At 37.9% G+C, this 19214-nt stretch overlaps 1 protein-coding gene and 1 pseudogene across 1 annotated transcript in view; both read right to left on the bottom strand.

Moving 5' to 3' along the window:
• The window catches only part of LOC125263100 (zinc finger protein OZF-like), a 252439-nt gene that overhangs the window by 193061 nt on the left and 40164 nt on the right, over nt 1-19214 (bottom strand). The gene's annotated exons all lie outside the window — the stretch shown is intronic.
• Nucleotides 3029-19214, bottom strand: part of LOC125263010 — a 43059-nt pseudogene continuing 26873 nt past the window's right edge.

The following is a 19214-nucleotide window of genomic DNA, read 5'->3' as shown; positions in this document are numbered from 1 at the left end:
ATTAGCCCAATTGTGCAGGAAAACCGCGACCCTGGCAACTATGCCACCGCGAGACGAAACCAACTGTAGATTATAAAAAACGTGCCAAGCTTTTTAAAATGGCAAAACATCTAAAACAACATATCAATCAAATATAAGACTATTTCAAGGCAGATGTAACTAAAATATTGAATTTATTTTTGATGCAAGAAGAATCAGCAGACAATAAAAGTTTAATAGGCTACTTGAGGCAAAAACAAAAAACAAATGAGTGGAAACAAACGAGACAGATCTCTCCCTTTATTGACAAATAAGAAAGTAAAGCATCTCAAGCAAATAAAAGTGAAGGACATTTGCAAATCTAAATGACAATATATCTTAAATCTGTGTTTCTATACACTATAAGAGGAAGAATAACTAGTTGTTTTAAAAACAACAACAATAAAGAACAGGTTAAATATACACTGTAAGAAATGATTCTGTGGTCATGTAGATTTGAATTAATGTTTTTGGTTAAAAGTATTCAATATAATTGTGTTTATGATTTTGAGGCAAATATTTAATTAAATTTCAAATAAAAATGGTTGGAATAAAATCTACCCATTGTAGTTAAATAAAACATAAGCATTATATTTACCTAATCCCAAATGGAGAGAATATTGAGTGAATTCAAATTAATGTAATCAGGCAATTTTTAATTGAAAAGCACTTCCTGTCAAAGTGCGCCTTTTTTATGCAGCAGGCCTACAAGACATTTGAAGAGAGTAACATTAGGCTACAGACAGTGAATGTTCGTTTTCTTCTATATTGCTCATCTTGCAAAATTTAACTGGTTGACTTTAGGTAAGAAAACTTATTTTGTTATCACTGGGCTAGTAAGAAGAACGCATGCATTCTGTGTGCCACCAATCAAAATTCATCCATGGCTCCCATCATGCATTGCTGCATGAATAAATTATGAGCTGAATTGTCTTAGTAATTTCCTTTATTCTCATATTTTATTTTGTTCTGTTTATGTGACTTTTTAGTAGCTTGTTTTCTAATGTTCAGGGTTGATCTGTTGATCAGAATATGTTGCTTGTCACCGTTGTTGAGATTCACAGGCTGATTCTTGATGTTGCTTCAGTGTTCATGTAACACTTGTATTTTAATACTTTAACACTCTTGAGTATGGTCTCACATGTACTCCCAAGAGAGTTAATTTAACACTGCAGTTTTTGCTATGTAAAGCACAAAAGGGAATTGTTAATAAAATTCTTATTTAAGTAGAATGTAGAGTTAAATTAATTTTTATTAGTACTGTTTACACATTAGGGAGTTTATCTTTTTCAAATCAACTCAATATTTTTGTTTAGGTTCTAATTAATTCTGTGCTGTTTTCTATTCAAATCTACTAATATTAAATGGATAACTAATAAGGGTCTCATTTAATTAATATTTACTCAATACCAAACCTTGTGAAATTTAATTAATAATATTGCTTGTAATCTGTTGCCTCATTTTTATTGAGTAGATATGGTGTATTTTTTCTTATAGTGTATGTTTAATGAAAAAGAACCATTTTAACCTGTGAAATCCTTCTATTTTCATTAATAAAAGTGTAAACAAACAACATATGGAAATTGGACATAAAATGAAACTCAAAATAAAGCATAATGATATAATTTGCATCATGTAGCAAAATAATTCACAAGAATTAAACTGTTAGATATTGTCCATTTTTGAGTTGATCTGAATCTCACAGTTGAAACTGCTGGTCTTGAAGATGAACTTTATTAACTTGTGGTTTCTCTCTGGATCCTCTGATGGAAGTTTCAAATGATAAGCTGTAAAAAAAAAAAAAAAGTCTTCTCACACTCAGAGCACATATGATTTATTTATTTAATCTCGAATTAAGTTGTCTTTTTAAAATAGAAGAAAAGACCATCACTACATTTACACAGAGAATAGAAAACTCTGTATGCTATTTGACTTTGCGGAAGGATCATTACAGCTCTTTGGCTTTGACGGACTTTGCGGGATTCACGATGAGAGACAGCGCCAGCCATTTTGGTCACTCGTAAGGTAAGCTGCACTGAATAAATGTTCATTTTTAGGACAAATTTATATACAAAAGTTTAATATTACAACATATCTGATAAATCGTGATCCTATTTAGGAGTGTTTTATAAGTTAAACGTTCGAGTGAAAGACGGTTATTCTGTGTAGATATTTATAAGTTATATGTCCGAGAGAAAGGGGAGCTATTTAAGTGGGACGTGGTATTTTACCTTGTCCGATCCGTGGAGGCTCCACCTCGCAACTTACAAGACTTAAAGGATCTGCTGCTAACATCTCAGCCCGATCACACGAAAATGTGTATCAATAATACCAGTGCGTAATCTCGTGGAATGTATACACGAAAATTAGTTTTGGCATGCATATGATACACAGTTTTTCGTGTGCATATGATACGCACTTTATGGCGTATTATACGCACGAACCCCACACCACTAATCCTACCCAAGACTACCGAGCATGTTATATAGATGCCATAAAGTGCGTATCATATGCACACGAAGAACTGCGTATCATATGCATATCAAAACTCATTTTGGCGTATATATTCTATGAGATTACACACGCGTACTATTGATACGCATTCTCATGTGATCGTGTTGAACATCTTGGTGCAGATACCACAGCACACCTTCACTGCCAGCCAGGAATTAAAACATCAGGGAAACAAACTGCAAGTTATTAAAAATGTATTTTAATATGTAAAGGGAAACCTGTTAAAACACGTTAAATTTGCAGTAAGAACAATTAAGTAAAATTAAAACAAAATTTTCACTGACAGCTAAATAAATGCTTTTTTAATGGCACCATCCAGCCGTCAGAGAAAACAACACCTATAAAACAACCAAATTGGCTTTCTAAATGTGAGATTTTCTAAAGAAATTAAAGCATGATAAATAAAAAAGGCATAGCTGTTTCAACCCAAATTTGGGTCAAATATGGACAAACCCAACCTTTGGGTTACATTTTTTAATTTCAATTTTTAGCCCAATGGTTGGGTTTGTCCATTTTGACCCAAATCTGGGTTGAAACAACGAAGTGAAAAAGGCTTAGGTAAACATATGAAAATACATCAATAATTCTCCAAATGAGCTAATTTTAGGCTAATGGGCATTGCTTTTAAAGTACCTGAGTCACACGACTGCTTGTAATACTGAACAGGAATGTTAATTTCTACCAGAAAGACTTGGGAGGCAAGATAACGTAACAACAATATTTATTAACAATCAGCAAGCAAAATATTGTAAGATAAAGTTCTTTGGCGTAGGTCCCGTCTGTAGCTTACATCCTCAAGGGTTGCGGACTCTGCATTTCCTGCCTGAAGATGAAAGCAGGGGCGTAGCCGACCCCCTGGGAGGTATGGACAGGGACCATCCTGGTGGTGGTGGGGGGGATGGAGGTGAAGGTTGGCGTCAGCGATCTTTGATACTCCAAGTGTACGATAATGATTGGTTAGATCTAAACTAATAAGTGACGTAACATTGAGTCTTCCTGGCAGAACTTACACAAGAGATTTCATTTCTTATTAAACCACACATAAGAACATTTTGATTATTGATGAGTACCAACACGAAGTGATAGTTACATTTCATTATGGGGCATTTCTAACGAAACATGGTGGAGACCTGGACTGAAGTTATTGGTTTACATCTTACTTATGAATTTATTGCTGTTCAAGACTAAATAAGAAATTAAAATGTTACAAAAATACATACTTTCTTTATTCTTGGCAAACATCTGCTGTTAACAAGCGGAATCACTGAAGGAAAGAGAAACAACAAGAACACAAACTAGAAATGCACCATGATTTAGTTCAGGTGTAAAGCCACACCCTTCAGCAAATCTCCTGTAACTCAGGTACAAACACACATCAACTCACTGAGACGTCACCTTACTTATTGTGATTGTTTGTAGTATGACTGTGTAGAGAAGATGATTTATTGAAACTCTTCCCACATAGAGTGTAGTGATACAGTTTCTATCCAGTGTGGATCTTCTTGTGTTTTATTAGTTTTCCTGACTCACTGAATCTCCTATCGCAGTGTGAACACTTGTAAGGTTTCTCTCCAGTGTGGATCCTCTCGTGTGTTTTCAGGTCTCCTGAACGACTGAATCTCTTGTTGCAGTATGAACAGTTGTAAGGCTTCTCTCCAGTGTGAATCCTCTCGTGTCTTTTCAGTTGTCCTGACTCACTGAATCTCTTGTCGCAGTGTGAACATTTGTAAGGTTTCTCTCCAGTGTGGATCCTCTCATGTGTCTTCAGGTCTCCTGATCGACTAAATCTCTTGTCGCAGTAGGAACACTTGTAAGGTTTCTCTCCAGTGTGGATCCTCTCGTGTGTTTTCAGGTCTCCTGATCGACTGAATCTCTTGTTGCAGTGTGAACACTTGTAAGGTTTCTCTCCAGTGTGGATCATCTCATGAGTTTTCAGTTGTCCTGACTCACTGAATCTCTTGTCGCAGTGTGAACACTTGTAAGGTTTCTCTCCAGTGTGGATCCTCTCATGTGTTTTTAGGTTTCCGGAATCATTGAATCTCTTGTCGCAGTGTGAACACTTGTAAGGTTTCTCTCCAGTGTGGATCATCTGGTGCCGTTTTAAATGTTCAGCTGTAATAAAGGTCTTCTGACACTCAAAGCACACATGATCTCTTATGCCAGTATGTATTTTCTGATGTTTTTTTAAACTTTGCAGCAGTGAAAAACTCTTTCCACACAAAGTACATAAATGTGGTTTCTCCTGTGAATGAACTTTCAGGTGGACCTTCAGGCCTGAAGACCTCAAAAATGTTTTGCCACATTGATCACATTCATGCAGTTTCTCTTCAGTGTGGACATTCATGTGTTCCTTAAGGGTTCCTTGCTGTGTGAAACTCTTTCCACACTGATCACATGTGAACGGTTTCTCTCCAGTGTGGATCCTCATGTGAATCTTTAGACTCTTTTTGCATGCAAAACTCTTTCCACACTGATGGCAAGTTAAACATTCCTTGTCTCTTCCTTTTAATAAAGAAATACTTTCAGTCTGTGAACAAGTTTTTTCTCCAGTTTTGACATAATGATGTTTCTCCTCTTCACTCTCCTTATTCTCCACCATCAGGCCTGAAAAGATAGTAAAAAAGGTATTATAAATGAATCATAAAAAAAAGAGAAGTGTGAATTGTAAGTTAACAAAGGCTACACAAAATTATGATCTTTTAAAATGCATATTTATAAAATGAGGCACATTTTAAAACATTATAACCAGAAATGTTTCTGTAGTGAAAACTATTAAATGTCCCACAAAGCACAAGATGGGGCCCTTCCCACCAGCAGTGACGTCATGTATGAAAAGGGGATCGGGAGGTGAACGAGGTGATGGTGAAGGGATGGTGACAGGAGATGACAGGGGAGTGACATGAAGACAACGATCCCCTGGCGATGATAGTTGGGATGGTCCGCCAGCACAGACCCAGAGCTTCCCAGAGCCGACAGTCCATGTAGGGAGGAGCCAATGTGGTGTTTGTTGTGACTGACCACAGCTGGGGGACGACCGCGGAAGACGAGGAAGAAGGATCCTTGGGTGCAGACGGAGGACCGCAGGAGCCGAGAGACATCATGCGTGAAGGAGGCCCAGGCGAAGTCTTGGCAAGGAGCATAACAGGTGGAGCTAGAGAATCTAAAAGGGACACAGGTGACCCAGAAGGGAGGAAGGAGCTTGCTGAAGCCATAGGGGAGAGGGACAGATCTTAGAAGAAAGCCCGGATGTCTGTGGTGTAGGTAGAGTGACGATAGACCAAGGGGGAGCTGGTGGGATGAGTGAACCTGGTGGCGTCACTTGGATGATGGTTCCTTGAGGAGCCAGATGTGGGTTGACGTCCAAGGGCCAAGGGTGTCCAAGGCCAGAAGGATCCTTGATTATGGCCTCTGCTGATAGTTGCTTGACCCTGGCAGGGCATCTCCAGGGATGTCGTGGGGCTGGAGGACTGGCTGAGCTCTGGGACATGATGATGGTGAGAAATGTTACTTCCATACACAGCAAAGAAATGAGCACGTCACAGTCCATTTCACTGATCATGCAGTCCTTATACACTGGTCACGGGTTAACACCCCTGGTCAGATTAGCTCAGGGGTTCTACTTCCAGCATGATGGAGAAGTCTGTCGTTTGCTCCTCAGGCTCTGGCTCACCTTTCGCGGTGGATGGTCCCTCAAAGTCTGCGGGGGGCTCACGTGCGTTCACGTGCGTCTTCCATATTCAACTTACAAAAAAAGCTCAACTGACATTTCCATAAGTTGAATACAGAAGGCGTAGAACATAGTGTAAGTGCATTTTACTTTATGACTTGTTAAATATGGATATTTTTCTTACACAAACTTCACTTCACTTCAGAAGGCCTTCATATTAACCCCCCGGAACCGTATGGAGTAGGTTTATGATAGATGGATGCACTTTCTTCAGGTTCATACTCCTTGGTCCCATTCACTGCCATTATAAAGCTTGGATGTGTCAGGATATTTATTATATAACTCAGATTGTGTTCATCAGAAAGAAGAATGTCATATACACCTAGGATGCCTTAAGGGCGAGTAAAGCTTAGGGTAATTTACATTTGAAAGTGAGCTAATCCTTTAAGTCAAAACATAATGAAATGCCCCGCCTGTAAATAAACACATTGCAACTTGCTAGCTTGAATGATGGCAAACTATCAGTGAAAGAAATCTTTCGATAAGCTGCTTTGTGTACAGAGGTTACTGGGGAAACTGCTTTATTTCTGCTATTCCATTTTCATTCAGCCTGTTTCCATGTTTCTACACACCAATGTGAAAATCGTCATGTTCTTTTGTGTATAGAACTTGACCAGAATAACATTTAATTAAAACTAAGACAGCTTACCCTTATGTGTAATATACTGTACTATAAAGCTGCTTACATATGTACATTGAATGTTCTGTGTTTCTTTACAAATTGACATCACCAACTACTGGCTTGGCAGCAGAATACAGTGTTTTTAGGTGTTTTGACGTTGTCATCTGTCATCTTTTCCATTTTTAGTACAATGTTGTCTTGTAAAAGTACCCTCATATTGAAGAGATTTTATTTCTAGACAGAATTATTGTGTCACATTTGGTGAGTATGCGGCTGTACACTTGAAAGCGCTGGATCTGAAGATGATCTACTTACTGTGATTGTATTTTGTATGATTGTGTAGAGCAGATGATTGAGTGAAACTCTTCCCACATGCAGTGCAGTGATATGGTTTCTCTACAGTGTGGATCCTCTCATGTTTTTTCAGATGTCCTGACCCACTGAATCTCCTGTCGCAGTGTGAACACTTGTAAGGTTTCTCTCCAGTGTGGATCCTCTCGTGTCTTATCAGAATTTCTGACTGACCGAATCTCTTGTCGCAGTGTGAACACTTGTAAGGTTTCTCTGTGTGAATTCTCTGGTGCCGATTCAAACTTGCAGTTGTAATAAAAGTCTTCCCACACTGATCACATATGAATGGCTTCTCTCCAGTGTGGATGATCATGTGTTTCTTAAGGGTTCCTTGTTGTGCGAAACTCTTCCCACACTGATCACATGTGAATGGTTTCCCTCCCGTGTGGATCCTCATGTGAACCTCAAGTCTCTGTTTGCATGTGAAACTCTTTCCACACTGATGGCAGGTGAAACATTTCTTTTCTCTTCTTTTCAGTAAAGAAATACTTTCAGTCTGTGAGAAAGTTTTTTCTCCAGTTTTGACATGTTTCTCCTCCTCTTTACTCTCCTCATTCACCAGCATCACATCTGAAACGAAAAAAAGTTACATTTTAAATAAATCACAAAAAATCTGAGAGAAATGTAAAGTGAAAATAGAAAATAAATTATGATCATTTTGATGCATTTTTATAAACCTCTGTCCATGAACAAGGTACACTGAATTACAAGTTATTTTAAAATGTTATCAGCACACATCCCGTGTTTCCTTAGAGAGAACTTTCAAATATTTGATCAACTCCACAATTATCTATCCAGTGTTTCCCAAACTAACTAGACTGTGGTGGCCCGCCACATTCTAATTTGTCCAGTCAGTCTCAAAATGAACCAACATTATGAGCACTGACAGGTGAACTGAATAACACTGATTATCTCTTCATCATGGTGACAGTAGGTGGAATGTATTAGGCAGTAAGTGAAAAAATTGTCCTCAAAGATGAAGTGTTAGAAGCAGGAAAAATGGGCAAGTGTAAGGATTTAAGTGAGTTTGACAAGGGCCAATTTGTGATGGCTGGATGACTGGGGCAGAGCATCTCCAAAACTGCAGCTCTTGTGGGGTGTTCCCGGTCTGCAGTGGTCAGTAACTATCAAAAGTTGTCCAAGGAAGGAACAGTGGTGAACCGGCGATGAGTGGTGTATTCTTGAATATGAGCAGTCATTACTAGGGCTGCAGCTATCAATTATTTTATTATTCAAGTATTCTTGTGATTATTCCATTGATTAATCAAGTAATCAGATATGTACTTTTACTTATTAAAGAGCAGTGGCTGGAACACAAAGGAAGGACTTGGCCAGCTTTGACAGCACTGGAGAGTGTGCTGTATTTTTTTTTTTTACCAACACAACAGCGGATTCTCCTTCTTGGACAGGGGATGTTATCCAAAATACACAAAGACCTCCTTCTGCACTGCTTGGGTCATCTGCTGCTGCTCATCCTCTTCAACACTGCCGCTGGTGTCTGATGATGTTCCCAGTGTGTTGTCGAGGAACGATGCTCCACATGTGTTACTTAGTTGTCTTGTGCTGTGGTGGAGGCTCCATTTTCACTTATGTTGGGCTGCCTTACTTTCTTTTCGGCAGCCAGTGCCATGGTTTGTACTGTGCTTTGGACTTTCAATGTCGTCAGCAGGAGCAGCAGCAACAACAGAACTACAACAGAGCAGCAGCAACTATGACTGTGTTTGGAGATTCAGGGTTGAAACACAGATAGTCCTTGTCATCTTGTTGTGATCTGTTCTATCACATGAGCCTGGTATGACTTCACTAGTGCAGTCTCAAAAGGCTTTGCACTAGGGGTAACATATTGCAACACCGTAGCTCCATCGAATGGCTCAAGGGCCTGAATTAGCTCCTTAATCATGTTCCACTGTTCAGGCCTGAGATCAAGCTAGTGATATTTTCCTCTCTGAGTCACGGCTGTGTCTGTGAGGGCAGCAGTCTCCGGCATCTTTGTTCCAGCAGCCTGGACAGCATTTGGTAAGTGCTGTTTCAGCAAGTACCTTGCACCGGCATGTGTTGCAGTGTACCCATTTGTTGCTGCTTGACCTTTAGCTTGGTGCATGCCAGCTCGCTCTTTTTAAAATGTTCAACAAGGCATCTTGCAGCAGCCAAACACTTGGAAATAGCGTTGTGGTTCTTCAGATCACTTTGCACAACCAAGTTCAGGGTGTGACCTGAACGCTCAGGTTTTCTAAACCCGGGATCCAGAGCAGCAGTGACTAGGATCGTGTTTGGAGATTCAGGGTTGAAACACAGATAGTCCTTGCCATCTTGTTGTGATCTTTTCTATCACACGAGCCTGGTATGACTTCACTAGTGCAGTCTCAAAAGCTGAAATCTGTATAGAATTATTAAGGCTTTGCACTAGGGGTAACATATTATAACACCGTAGCTCCATCGAATGGCTCAAGGGCCTGAATTAGCTCCTTAATCAGGTTCCACTGTTCAGGCCTGAGATCAAGCTAGTGATATTTTCCTCTCTGAGTCACGGCTGTGTCTGTGAGGGCAGCAGTCTCTGGCCATCTTTGTTCCAGCAGCCTGGACAGCATTTGATAAGTGCTGTTCCATCAGTTACTTACATCTTGCACCAGCATGTGTTGAGGTTTACCCATTTGCTTCTACTTATCCTTTAGCTTGGTGCATGCCAGCTCGCTCTTTTTAAAATGTTCAACAAGGCATCTTGAGGCAGCCAAACACTTGGAAATAGCTTGGTGGTTCTTCAGAGCACTTTGCACAGGCAAGTTCAAGGTGTGACCTGCACATCGGACTAATGCCCATCCATGCTTTTCTGCCAAAATCTTCACTGCTGCTATGACATTAGCACTGTTGTCATGGACAACAGCTTTGATTTTCAGCTTTGACTGTGCTATTTTGAGACACCATGACATATGAACTAAAATGTGCTTTTAATATACTATCTCATGAAAATAGAGCACTTTAAGTACATTATAGAAGTGTACTTTTTTCATTTGGGTAACCAAAGTTATGAGAAATAACTTTTTTAAAGTTTATCAAAAAACTATAAAACAGGCTTTGCTTAGCTTATATTAAATGTGCCACAAAGCAAAAATGGTTCAGGAATGGTTTGAGGAGCACAACAACAAGTTTGAGGTGTTGACTTGGCCTCCAAATTCCCCAGATCTCACTCCAGCTGAGCATCTGTGGGATGTGCTGAACAAACAAGTCCGATCCACAGAGGCTCCACCTCGCAACTTACATGACTTAAAGGATCTGCTGCTAACATCTTGGTGCCAGATACCACAGCACACCTTCAGGGTTCTAGTGGAGTCTAAATCCCTCCGGGTGAGTTTTCTTGAATTTAATGTCATAAAAAGTATTCAATACATTAAATGTTAAAACAAACGGAAAAATCACGATACAGCCTGTTGATTATTACTATTCAAAAGACTTTGATTTCATTTTTATAAAAGAGCGCTGCACGTTGTGATGTCACAAGGCGGCACTGTTGCACATTCTACAGGGTCCCGCATCAGCGCTTCAGACTACTTCAAAGTGATTCTCAAATCAATGAATAGTGCACATTTATGCAAAGCGATTGCTAATGAACTCGAGTTGATGAATTATGACAATGTCTACTTAATGACCTTTATATAATGATTTAGTCGGTTGTAAGTATGCATATTTTATCTCTCTAATCTGATGGATCAGCCCCCAATAGTATAGACATTTCAAAATAAGAGTCCTTGTGCATTTCGGGCTTGTTTATAATTAAAAATCCCATGCTACTTTTTTTTTTTCTTTTTCTGGGCATTTATTGGTATTTTGGTTACACAATCAATTTTATTTAATTTGATTTCCCTTTAATTCATAGTAAACTACTGTAGTCTCTGGCTGGGATGCTCCCCCACAGGAAGAAAAGACTAAGAACATTATTTGACACATATTATTCAATATATAGATTACACTAGTATCAGTAAAATCTGTGTCCCATTCACTAAGAGAGACACTATATGACAAAGCAAGGAGAACTCTACCATTTAAATGCTGTAATTTTGCATGATTTACAATGCATAATAATGTAATTGAATGTAATAGTAGCCTATGTAATTAAAATTAATTTCAATACATAAAAAATAAAAATCACACATTATTTGTTGTTGGTCACATGTTGTAGACCATTATTGTGCCGTGGGTAATAGGACAATTTTCCACCCGGCTACCACCACAAGTATATTTCAAACCTGTGGGAGGCACTGGTGCATTTACAAATCAACTGCTGGCCTATCAGTGGGAAACGCAGTAGCCACTGGCAATAGTACAGTGACTCCACGTCATTAGTCCTATTTTTGGACCTTCCGGCCCGCCATAATATATAACAAATGTAAAATAAAACAGCTCAGATCATATTTAGTTAGGCCTTCTTATCAGTGTGAACATTTATTAAATCTCTTTTCAGTAACCATTTGATCAAAACAAGAAAAGGACATAAAAATCATCTGGTCTATAGCAAGTCTTAAAATTAGGTCAATAAAACCTCAGATGAACAGCAATACATGACATATTACACTGTGTCATTATGTATTTAACAAAAATAAAGCCAAAAGTAAGAAGCCATGTGTGACAAAATAAGATTCAATTGCTTGTAGACACACCTATAGCAGCAATACGTTGAAGTAATCTTTTTCTATTTGACTTTATCAGTCTCTCACATCATTGTTGAGGAATTTTGTCTCACTCTTCTTTACACCGTTGCTTCAGTTAATTGAGGTTTGTGGGCATCTGTTCATGCACAGCTCTCTTAAGGTCCCACCACAGCATTTCAATTGAGTTGAGGTCTGGACTTTGATTAGGCCTTGATTCTTTTTTTTCTTTTTTTCAGCTATGCTGGTGTGCTTGGGATTGTTGTTAGGCTGTCTTGTTGCATAACCCAATTTCTGTCAAGCCTTAGCTGTCAGACAGATGGCCTCACATTTGACTCTAGAATACTTTGGTATGGATCGAGGAGTTCATGGTTGACTCAATGACTGTGAGGTGCCCAGGTCCTGTGGCTGCAAAATAAGCCCAAAATCATCACCCTTCCACAACCATGCTTGACCGTTGGTATGAGGTTTTTGTGCCGATATGCCGATAGTTTGTTTTTCAAAAGCATTTTAACTCCTACTTACCCTCTAAATTCCGATGGAAGCAATAAGGGTACATTTAGTTTGTCACACATGGCTTCTCCATGTTGGCCTAGTTTTTGTTAAATAATGACACAGTCTAATATATCATGTGTAGTTGCTCATCTGAAGTTGTATTTACCTAATTTTGAGACCTGTCAAGGATCAGATGATTTTTTTTTATTATATCCCAATATGTAGAACCACAGAATTCAAAAGGGTGTACCTTCTTTTTCACATGACTGTAGAAAGTGTTCCCTATATTATTTATTTGTTTAACTATGTTTTGTCCTACTACAAACAGTAAATCTGATGAACTGCTTTATATCCTTATTGTTCTTCAGCCTCATGAATGAAGAATCAGGAATAAACACCAACCTCTTTGTTCTTCAGTGTGTTTCATTCTGCAGTGTTCTGGATCTCTCATCTTCTTACTGTCCTTCAATAAACTCTGTCTTTGGAGATTTCAGCTCTTCCTGATGGTTTGATGCTCGTCTTCACTTGTAGACTGATGGGAATATTCCAGCATTTATTGGTGAATTGCAGTGGGAGGAGCTTCACTGAAGGAGAAGGAGCAGATCTGACAAAATCAAGAAGAAATCACTTACTGGGTTTGTTTTTATACTAATTCACACATTTTAAGTATGTATGTTCACATATCTATGTATTGTTGTGACAAATAAAATAATATCAGTAAATATCAGGGACATGTTTTATATAATTATTAACGTTTTAAAACGTTGACAGCATAAAAATCTGTGCAAAAGACATGGTTCCCCAGGCGCACTCCAAAACAGATCGCAAATAGACAAACAAATTACACTTTGGATGATAAGCAGTATCTGTAAGATAGGCATTGTTGCAGACCATGTACACCCTTTCATGGAAACGGTATTCTCTGGTGGCTGTGGCCTCTTTCAGCAGGATAACGCGCCACAAAGCAAAAATGGTTCAGGAATGGTTTGAGGAGTTTGAGTTGTTGACTTGGCCTCCAAATTCCCCAGATCTCAATCCAATCGAGCATCTGTGGGATATGCTGAACAAACAAGTCAGATCCATGGAGGCCCCACCTCCCAGCTTACAGGATTTAAAGGATCCGCTGCTAACATCTTGGTGCCAGATATCACAGCACACCTTCAGGGTTCTAGAGGAGTCCATGCCTGTTTTAGCAGCAAATGGGGGTTCAACACAATATTACAAAGGTGATCATAATGTTATGCCTGATCGGTGTGTGTGTGTGTATAAATATATATATAAAAAATGATAAGAATACAGTTAAAGTACCAGACTGATAAGCAGTATCTGTAAGATCAGTAATACTGTTAAAACCTTAATGATACCTATCCCTACACCTACCTAAGCATTGTTGCAGACCGTGTACACCCTTTCATGGAAACAGTATTCCCTGGTGGCCTCTTTTAGCAGGATAATGCTCCTGCCACAAAGCAAAATTGGTTCAGGAATGGTTTGAGGAGCACAACAATGAGTTTGAGGTGTTGACTTGGCCTCCAAATTCCCCAGATCTCAATCCAATCGAGCATCTGTGGGATGTGCTGAACAAACAAGTCCAATCCATGGAGGCTCCACCTCCCAGCTTACAGGACTTAAAGGATCTGCTGCTAACATCTTGGTGCCAGATACCACAGCACACCTTCAGGGGTCTAGAGGAGTCCATGCCTCTATTTTGGCAGCAAAAGTGAGACCAACACAATATTACGAAGGTGATCATAATGTTAAGCCTGATCAGTGTGTATCTTCACAATAACTTATCGTGTTGATTGCGCAAGTCTGTTGGCACCAATAAAATGATCTTAATGTGGCAATTTACGGATCTGAAGAAGAATGAGGTGAAAACAGGATCTGACATGAAATAAAGAGTCTTTTCAGCTGCTCTGATAATAGTGATGATCCATAGACTATCAATACTCATTAAACAAGACATTCAGGATAAGCAGCAGATCATCTCACTTTATTCTAAGTATTTGCTGATAGAAACAGATTGTTTGAGTCATGCTGAAAGCCTATAAAAGTGCCTTAATATTACTATACTTATAAAATCATACAGAAAAAAAACAGCAAACACTATCAGCCACTGTAATTTGCCCATATGAATCTAAATATAGTTCTATTTCCTAATAACTGCATTCATAACAATCCATAGTTTGCTAACATCTTACCGTTTTGTATGTGAAGAGAAAGGCAACTCATAAATCCTTCTTCTTTAAAAAAAAAAAAAAAATCGTTTTACTTAGCAGACGCACAAATAGCGTCGAACCCGAAGAAAACCTGTCAGAAATGACCGCGAAATATCGTGAACTGCTTACCTCAGAAGACTCGACGCTAACTGAAGGGGGAGCGCCGAGCGTTACGAAGGCGGAGCATACATGAATATTAATGAGTTTCCCAGACATGCGCGATTGCGCACATGCAACTGAATTTTAGTTCACGTATTTCAGCACATTAGTGGATTATTCCATAAAGGTAACGTATATTCTCAGCGTCGCGGCTGACTGATGCTTAAACTACAGTTGTTTACTTCTAGGTAACAGTTTAGCCTATAATGTTTTCATTAGTGTGAACGTTGTGCAGTCGTCTGTAACTGAATGACAGGCACAGAACAGCCTTCAGCTATCGTCTACAATGAATTCATCTTGTGAGTATGTGTCTGTGGACATTAAATATTCTTGTAACCTATAGTGTGATTATACATGTGTTGTTAGCTTACCTGTTCTGACTAACACTTCTCTGGTTTTCCAGTTGGTGACAAATGCTGAAAATGTTGCTGAAATTATATTGTCTTTTCATGGTTTCCATTTAGGCTATTAAAGATACACTGACAGCACAAGGTTAAATTTTTCAATTACACAAACCCACCCAATCATCTCAGAAAGAACATACTGATTTCCTATAACTGGAAAATCAAATAAAATATTGTTAAATACAGCTGCCATTTCAATGATGTATTGCTATGTTCTTCTGTTACTTCACCTTGTGAAGATTTAAAACATGGTCATCCCTCTGGAAATTAAAGAAATAATAAAGATTTTTTGCAACCTTTTGTTATTCTCTGCCATCCCTTCTTTCGACCATGTGTCACTTGTGTACCTGGATATACAATAATGATCACTGATATAAATGAACAATTTATTTAGATACACAACAAACATTCATTATTTGGCATGAATTCAGGTTGATCAGGAAACTTTTTCCCAGTCATCTCAATGGCAAAACTCACTGTTAATTAATGTTCATAAACACGCATTTTCTTCATTGGGCTTTAACCTGTTAACTGCAACATTTAAACTATCCAAACTTAAATGGTTTTAATTCAAGAATACTTTGGAATATAGACACAATATAGACAATATAGGCTGGTCTTGTTTTAAAGATGAAATTTGGTAGAAGTGAAATAACTTATGTAAGTGAACGAGAAATATGTTATAGAAGTTTAAGTTTATAAAAATGTAAAATGTAAAAATATATTTTATATTCTATATAAAATATATATTTTATAAAACAAGTTTTACTCTAAAACTGCAAGGAAATCAAAGCCAAAAATCTGAACAAGTTGTGTTCCAAATTTCAGGTTGATATCTCAAAAAATGAGCTTTCAGTAAGATTTTGTTTGAGCGCAGTACCACACTTCTTCACTAGATGACAACCAAGCTCCATTACTGACCATATAAGGGCGCCTCCATTTCCATATATGGTTTGAGTGATCTGAACCATATATTTCCATTATTTTCATACTATTTATAAAGTAGACATCCTATATAGAAGTAGTATGGGAAGTATTTGGCAGAATTTGATATGAATTCAGCCTCTAATAAATCGCCGCCACAATCATATATGTTTTTTTTTTTTTTCTATTAAAAACATTTTCAGACCTTTTTTTCATAAAAAACTTGAATGGATGTTATTTTTTGAACTCTTGGCATGAAAACAAACATGTTTCAACCAATCTTTAATGATTTTCACGTTCATCGCTATTTCAAAATAAAGGTCTGAACATGCCTTATGAGTATGAACATATGCTTTTTGCAAATTCATAAATTACTGCTCTGTAATTTATTTTGAAAATCAGTCATCAAATATGAAATTCTAAGCTTTCAAATGATATATAGTTTGTCAAGATTAGTTTAGGTTTAGTATAGAATATTACTGTTTTAAATATGTATTGGCTGTGGGCCCACCGGTGGGCCAGTGACAGTTAACAAAATTTTGAGAGAAAAGATTTAACTGTTGGATCTATGTAAAAACATATATCACAAATCCTGGAATAAATATGGATTATGGCCTTGATTTGCTTTTGCACAGATAGCAACATTGTGTCGGCCCAGATCTGGCCCACATCTGGCACATGTGGCATGATGGTCTGGCCAACATGCTGCACTGAATTACGGTCCTTGTGTGGGCCATTTCTTCCTCAGTGTAGAGAGAGCGCGTGTGCGTGGTTGCCAGATTGCAAAGATAAAGTAAAACATGTTCTTTTAACAGAAAAGCTCTGATTGAGGGTTTAATTCTGTAAATGTGGCAACCATGAGCATGAACGCTCGTAAAAACAGTCTGTAATATTTTGTCTCCTTTATTCGACAAAAACAAAACGTGATTTCAAAAGAGTGATTTTGGTCATTTTAGCCACATTTCAGTCTCGTCTTTTTTCATCAACAATATTGCATGTGTTGATTTAGTCACAGTTATCGTTTAATGACATTGGTTTCGTCTCTCTCATCATCTCATCTTAGTCATAGAAAAAAAAGGTCATCAACATTTTTTGTCATAGTTTTCATAAACAAAATTAACACTGGTTTTGTGCCTGTAAAATATTGCCTTAAAATATTGCGTTAAGTATCGCATCATATCGTTAATTCAGTATTGCGATTTGCATCGACTCGTGGCATGAGTGTATCATTACCCCCTTAATATCTTGAATATACTACATGAGAAACAATAAAAAAAGACAGTAACGTGATCAGCAGATGCGTCCCAAACATTTGACGGGATAGAATGGGACTCTCTCTTTGATGTTTTTCCAAGATTTGGATTAAGTGGATTCGGCTGTTACACAGACCCAGCTGTTGAGATACTAACTGATAACACCATCTCAAATGGGTTCCCTTTATCCCCGCTGTTGTTTGTGTTGGCAGTCGAACCCATAGCTATAGCAGTGAGAGCACATACAGAAATATATCAGGCATAACATCATGAGCACTGACAGGTGAAGTGAATGACACTGATTATCTCTTCATCACGGCACCTGTTAGTGGGTGGATATATTAGCCAGCAAGTGAACATTTTGTCCTCAAAGTTGATGTGTTAGATAGAAGCAGGAAAAATGTAAGGATAGCGTAAGGATTTGAGCGAGTTTGACAAGGGCCAAACGCGGCATTTGTTCTGCCATCAAACGTGCTGCCTGAACGAGGAAGAAACTAGTGATACAGATACAATATAAGTTAGTTTGAATACAAATTTCAGATACATGTCTCTCTTAAAAGTGTTATGACCTCTTCTGTTTTTCTTAGGCACTTTTTACTTAAACTACAAAACTACAAAAATGAAAATAATGTCATTACTCACCCTCATGTTGTTCCACACCCGTAAGACCTTCGTTCATCTTTCGGAACACAAATTAAGATATTTTTGATAAAATCCGATGACTCAGTGAGGCCTGCGTTACCATCAATGTTACTGCATCTCTCAAGATCCAGAAAGCTGCTAAAAACATATTTAAAACCATTCATGTGTGTATAGTGGTTCTATCTTAATATTATAAGGCGACAAGAATACATTTTGTGCGCCAAAAAAACCCCAAAATAACGACTTTTCAACAATATCTATATGGGCCGATTTCAAAACACTGCTTCAGAGCTTTACGAATCGAATCAGTGAATCGGAGCGCCTAAGTCATGTGATTTCAGCAGTTTAGCTGTTTGATAGGAGATCCGAATCACTAATTCGAAACAAAATATTCATAAAGCTCAGAAGCTTCATGAAGTAGTGTTTTGAAATCGGCCCATATGGATATTATTGAAAATTCGTTATTCTGTTTTTTTTTTGGGTGTACAAAAACTATTCTTATCGCTTTATAATATTATGATTGAACCACTGAACTCACATGAACTGTTTTAAATATGTTTTTAGTACCTTTCTGGATCTTGAGAGGTGCAGTAACTTTGCTGGCAATGCAGGCCTCGCTGAGCCATCATATTTCATCAACAATATCTTAATTTGTGTTCCAAAGATGAACGAAGGTCTTACGGGTGTGGAACGACATGAGGGTGAGTAATAAATGACATAATTTTTGGGTGAATTAATTTTTAATTTCTTAAAAACAACAAGAACAATTAATTCAAGATCATTAATTTATTGCCATGTTAAAAAGCGATAAATGTTTCTATTCCCATGAAATCCCCTCACAGATAAAACCCTGATGTCTGAGATCACATACATTCAATAACACTCACATTATCACTTTAAAATAAAATACACAAACTTAAAAAATTACACAATCGTTTTGATAGACACTTTCCACCAATGTTTGTTTCCTGCTGAACTAAATAAGTCTGCAGACACCAGAAAAGATGCACATATAGTGCTTTATCCAATTAAAGCAATTCAGAAATAACCTTGTAAATGTTGCTTAAAGGTGCCCTAGATTCAAAATTTGAATTTACCTTGGCATAGTTGAATAACAAGAGTTCAGTACATGGAAATGAGTTTCAAACTCCATTGCTTTCTCTTTCCTATGTAAATCTCATTTGTTTAAAAGACTTCCGGAAAACACGCGGATCTCAACATAACACCGACTGTTACGTAAAAGTCG

Source organism: Megalobrama amblycephala, linkage group LG2, assembly GCF_018812025.1.
Source record: "Megalobrama amblycephala isolate DHTTF-2021 linkage group LG2, ASM1881202v1, whole genome shotgun sequence".
Taxonomy (NCBI): domain Eukaryota; kingdom Metazoa; phylum Chordata; class Actinopteri; order Cypriniformes; family Xenocyprididae; genus Megalobrama; species Megalobrama amblycephala.
This window is presented reverse-complemented; position numbering and strand designations above follow the sequence as displayed.